Source organism: Sturnus vulgaris, chromosome 1 (assembly GCF_052056855.1).
Source record: "Sturnus vulgaris isolate bStuVul1 chromosome 1, bStuVul1.hap1, whole genome shotgun sequence".
In the NCBI taxonomy this organism is placed as follows: domain Eukaryota; kingdom Metazoa; phylum Chordata; class Aves; order Passeriformes; family Sturnidae; genus Sturnus; species Sturnus vulgaris.
In genome coordinates this window covers 113,870,986-113,876,581 of record NC_142243.1, presented here as the reverse complement: position 1 = coordinate 113,876,581, position 5,596 = coordinate 113,870,986, and the positions used below count along the sequence as shown (strand labels likewise).

The window sequence follows — 5,596 nt, the reverse complement described above, 5'->3', positions numbered from 1 at the left end:
GAATGGAATAATTATTGTTTGGTTCCTTTAATTACTTTCCAGCTTCAGCACACATCTGCTTACTCTGCACTGTTGAGATGAATTACTGTCTTGACTTTACTGTTTTGAAATTTAAATCTTTTTATAACCATAGACATTTTGGAAGGAATCTGTGAAGCCATTTAGTCTTTGCCTTCACCAAAAGAATATTGACTGTTTATACACATTTTAAGAAATAAACAGAAGACCTTTCTAACGTTTTCCATGTTTACTCTTTCAAAACGTCCCTAGGTAAAGGGAGTAGTTAATTGCCCAGTGAACTTTTGACAGAATTTTAGGATATGTGCTATGTTCTTCAGGTAATTTTTTTCTGGTAGAAAACTCTTTTTCCTGTGTAGTCCTTATTATGACCTGCCTCTGAGTCAGGGTAAATGAGGTTCTTGTTAATAGATGCTTTGGGATGGATTTAAGTGAAATAAATGGAATGACCACAGACTACAGGGAAGCACCAGTGGTGTAGTGGTATCATGCAAGGTTCCCATTCTTGTGACCTGGGTTCGATTCCCAGCTGGTGCATGAAAAATTCTCAGCTCCCAACCTGTGCAGTGCCTGTACTGCAGGTTAGGTGTAATCCGTCTATATACACATAGAGCAAATATATTTTGCTCTCTTCCTTTTTGCTTTTTATTGCTTGAATTTTGGGCAGGGCAACTAAATTGCTGTGGGCTTTTTCTGTGTAATCCAATGGTGTAACTGAGTGGTATTTTAAGTTTGCTTCTGTTAAAGAGTCCACTTCTACTGAAAGTTCACTTTCATGCAAATAAATTGTTTTACATGGCCTAAGAATTCTGGAAATAGTGACTTGTAATTTGAACTCATCAGCCATATAACTAACTACACTGCACTGGTATGAAATATCCTATAGATGGCCATTTATCATAAAAGATGTACTGAGACTCTTTGACCAATTTAACACTTTCAGATAAAAGGGCTGTCCTTGACACTTTCTTCTCACCCAAAATTGATAGGTTTATATTATATGTGGGAAGAAGGGCCAAAAAAATGCTGTTTAGTATTCAAATATCATCTCCTTCAAACACAAGAGCCGTCCATTCCAATGAGTAGGAAGTCAGGCAAAAATGCCAGGAGGCTTGCATGGGTGAGCAAGGAGCTCCAGGCAAAACTCAGATGCAAAAAGGAAGAATATAGAAGGTGGAATATAGAAAATGGAATCAGGGACAGGTAACCTAGGAGAAATACAGCAACACTGTATGAACATGCAGAGAGGCAGTTGGAAAAGTTGAAACCAAAATGGAATTGAATCAGGCAAGAGATATCAAAGATAACAAGAAGGACTTCTGTAAGTGCAGACATCACAAAAGGAAGATTACAGAAAATGTGAGCCCATTACTGCTTGGGGAAGAGAACTTGATGGCACAGGGAAAGGTTGCAGTACTGAATTCCTTCTTTGCTCCAGCCTGTTCTGCAAGAGCCAGCCTTCAGGAATCCTGGGTCCCAGAGACCAAGGGGAAAGGCTGGAGAAAGGAATGCATTCCCTTTGTAGAAGGGAATCAGATCAGGCAGTAGTTATTCAAACAGGACATTCATAATTCCATAGGCCTTTATGGGATGCACCCAGGAATGCTGAAAAAGATTATGACAGGGAGAAGTGCTTCTGGACTGGAGGAAGGAAAATGTCACCCTTGTGTTCAAGAAAGGCAAGAAGGAGAAATCAGGGATCTACAGGCTAGTCAGCCTTGCCTCAATCCAAAGAAAAATGATGGAGCAGTTAATCTTGCAAGAGATTTTCCAGGCATGTTTAAAAGGCAAGAAATCCATCATAAGTAGTGTACATGGATTCTCCAAAGAAATATCATGCTTGACCAGTTATCAAATAGAGGTGGCTGGCCTCGTAGACAGGGGAAGAACAGTGGATATTGTCTGCCTGGATTTACACTGTGTCCCATTAAGATCCTCATAGACAAGCTATTGATCCAAGGGCTAGATGAGCAGACAGTGAATTGAAAATTAACTGAATGGCCAAGCCCAGAGGGTGGTGCTCAGTGGCACAAGGCCAATTTGGAGGCCAGTGTTGTGTGCTGAAATATTTACACAAGTGAATGTCACATTGTACAATCAGGGGAATCTTATGGTTTAAGTATTTAAGGATTGTTAGTTATTAGTCTTAGAAATTAGGATATTAGAGGTGATTCAGATAAAGCCCCTGCTTATTTGCTCTCTTACACCCTTTTATTAAAATATATTTATCAACTGAACTTAGGAGTTCAGGTAGACTGTATCACCCATATATCCTTTCTCACATTCTAATTGAATCTTTCAGAAAACTGATGAATTTTGAGGCAGTGCTGCCTGGTCATGCTGATTTCTCTCCTGTGCATCAAGTTTTCCATTCGGAAGCAAATTCTTTTTTTATGGTAGTTCAATTATTAATGAGTTATTTAATAATATGAGATTACTTCCTAGGACTTTACAGATTTTATCTGTTTTGGAATTTGGGTTCTTTTTTCCCCTATCATAGTTTGTTTTCTGAGTGTTCATGGTAAGTCTGTCTCTAAGTCCTTCTTATCATCTGTTTGGCTTACTTTGTCTCTAGCAGACTTCAGATCTGTCAGATGTGTTTGAAAAAGTACTTGGTTTAAGTCTCTTGCAGGTTTTTTTCAAATACTCTTATTTATCTTGCCTGATTGAATTTTTATATTTTAATCAGCAAAGTTCAGGATCTTTTCTGTTTTCCTCTCTTGGACATATTTTCACCTTTTTGTCTTGTTACTAATAATTCTGCTTCTGTTAGTGATGTTGATTTTTTTAATATATTTCCAAAGCGTCTGTCAGTGCTTGCTCAAATGTCCTTTAAGCCTCCAATATAGTATCTGTAAGTAGTCACTCTTGGCTTGCAAGTATTTTATTTTTAGATGTTGGATACCATAAAGTTTTTAATAAAATAATTTTTTATAAAACCCCTTTTCCTTTCTTTTTTAAAATTTGACTACAGTGTTACTTCTTTGGATTTTGTTGTTCTTTAAGCTGTCTTTGCAAGTGTAGTGTGTTGACCCTGTCTGCATACCAAGTGCCCACCAAGACACTCACTTCCCTTCTCAGTTGGATAGGAAGAGAGAATATAACAATGGGTTCATGAGCTGAGATAAGGACTGGGAGAGATCACTCACTGAACACCACCACAGGCAAAACAGAAGGGACAAGGAGATACCAGTTGAACTTATTAACAACATAATCCCTACCAGCATATTGAGAGGTAAAATAAGTCTTAAAAACACCTACTCCCCATCCCTTCCTACGTCCTGGGCTTATGTCTCTGATACTACTTCTTCCTCAGTGGGAGGACTCCTCACATTCTTCCCCTGTTCCATTGTAGGCAATGTTCCACAGGAGACAATGAGACAAAGTCATGCATGATATTGTCCTGCATGAGTCCTTACCATAGGTTTCGGCTCTTCATAGGCTGCTCCACATGGGTCCATTCCACAGGATGCAGTCCTTCAGGGGCAAACTGCTCCAGGGTGGGCTCTCCACAGAGTTAGAAGTTCTCCCAGCAAACCTGGTCTGTTGTGGGCTCCCTTCTCTGCAGTTCCACAGGTCTTTCATGCAATCTGTTCCAGTGCAGGATTCCCACAGGTTCACAGTCTCCTCTCAGGTGTCCACCTGCTCCAGCATGAGGTTCTACATAGGCTGCAGGTCCAACAGGAACCTCCATGGGCTGTAGGGGAATTTCTGCTCCATCACCTGGAGTGCCTTTTCCACCTCCTTCTCCATTGACCTTGATGTTTGCAGAGCTGTTCTCATATGTTCTGTTTATTCTGTGATTCTGAGCCCCACTCAAACTCAACACACCTGGAAAAATCAGCAGCTGCTGGTTATTAGTGTGTTATTAGTGTGTTATTAGTGTGTTATTAGTGTGTTATTAGTGGTGACTGTCCAGTAACAAGCTGTAGGCAGGCAATAGATTTCCAGTTGCTATTTTTGTGCATCTCCTGTGGGAAAGATGAGGAGATTAGAGTGATAATGGCTGTTCAGACCTTAAGCCAACACTGGCTCCTATAGAACCTTTGCACAATGTAAAAGCATGGCCTTTTTCTTTTATAAAACTTGATACCAGATAAACAGTAAAATCAAATACTTTCTTCTTAATCAAACTCCTTCTAATGACTGGAAAGGATCTCCTGTGATGCATTATTAGCACACCAGTGTGTAAGGCATCATGAGAGTCTTCTCACAGTTGGTAGGTGAGTGCCATTGAGATTCACCATCTCTTTCGTCCTATAAAGGAGACCTATAATACCTCTGGGAAGAAATATCTTTACTTTTAATACTCCTACACTTACCATAATGAAATAAAGGATTTTTTGGCTCCATTGTTCCTGTTCACCCTGAAATGAGTACTTGCATGCTGTGAGTGTTCTGATGGATTCCAACACCTTATGGGATCAGAAGAACAAGACAAAACTGGAGGGAGGCATTTCAGTCTTTTACTATAAGTCCTTGAGTCAGAACCACATTTGGGTCCTTTTGCAGTGGTCTCAGATAGGAGAGATTTACTCTGAGAGATGTCAAAGGCTATTTTTCTTTAGAACAGAATGTTGGATTTACTGTGATGACCAGAAGTCCTTCTGAGATTTTTATTCCTCTCTTTTTGCAGAGAGAATTCTGAACCTTTTTTATTTTCTTCTGAACAGTGACAATCTCCATTTGCTTTTGTTGCAAAACTTGTTCCCTTCCATTCTGTGACTTTGAACTGTGCAAGAGCTCAGAATAGAATCTAATATCTACATGTCCAATTTATAGAAAGATAAGTCCTAAGAGAGACCCTGAAATTCCTGTTTGTCCAAGACATTAGCTGAAAATGTTGAATGTTCCTCTTCTAAGCCTGGTGATGCACAAGGTCTCCATCACATGTGTTTGTGATTGATGTACAAGTTCCCTCTAATTCTCAGACTTTGCTTTAGAGAAAGATGAAGGGAATATTTCTGGGCCTAACTAACACAGTATGATAGGTTTGATTCCAAACATCATCTTCCTTTTTTTCTATTTAATACTTACACTTTTTGATGACTCACTGAAACTAAAAGGCTCCTTTCTCTTCACTGGATTCTTGAGCAAGATTCCTAGTGCCATTTTCAGCCCACTTTTTTCCTTTTACAGGCAGAAAAAAGGGACACTTTCCCAATAGGCAGTAAATTTGTACCCAAGCTCTTTTTTGTTCTTTTTTTTAAAATTGTAGTTCATGTTTTTTTTAAATTGTAGTTCATGTTTTGTCATGATAAAGAGTCCTTGAGATGAATGTTGTAATTCTTTCAGGGAGGATTTTAAGTTCTGTTTCAACTGAGCCTTTTTCTCCTATTTTGCTTCCAAACCCTTATTTCTCTGTGCTAGACAACATTCACATCCTTGCTGTCAAGAGGTTTTTACTTCCTATTATAACAAAGTTTAATGATGTCAAAGGCTGTGAAAAGTACAAAAGCTATCATTTACTAGTGATGGTGAAAGCACAGAGCAGTTTAGATGAGACTCTATTCTGAGACAGCCAAAGGGGATCTTCTAATGCAACAGGGACCAAGAAATGTTAGTGGTTTTCTGGGAA

The 5,596-nt window shown here is 39.1% G+C and overlaps 1 non-coding gene across 1 annotated transcript; it reads left to right on the top strand.

Moving 5' to 3' along the window:
* Nucleotides 1–484: 484 nt before the first annotated feature.
* On the top strand, nucleotides 485–555 carry TRNAG-CCC (transfer RNA glycine (anticodon CCC)). Its single transcript has one exon. It is a non-coding gene; the product is annotated as a tRNA-Gly (tRNA).
* The last annotated feature ends 5,041 nt before the right edge of the window (nucleotides 556–5,596 follow it).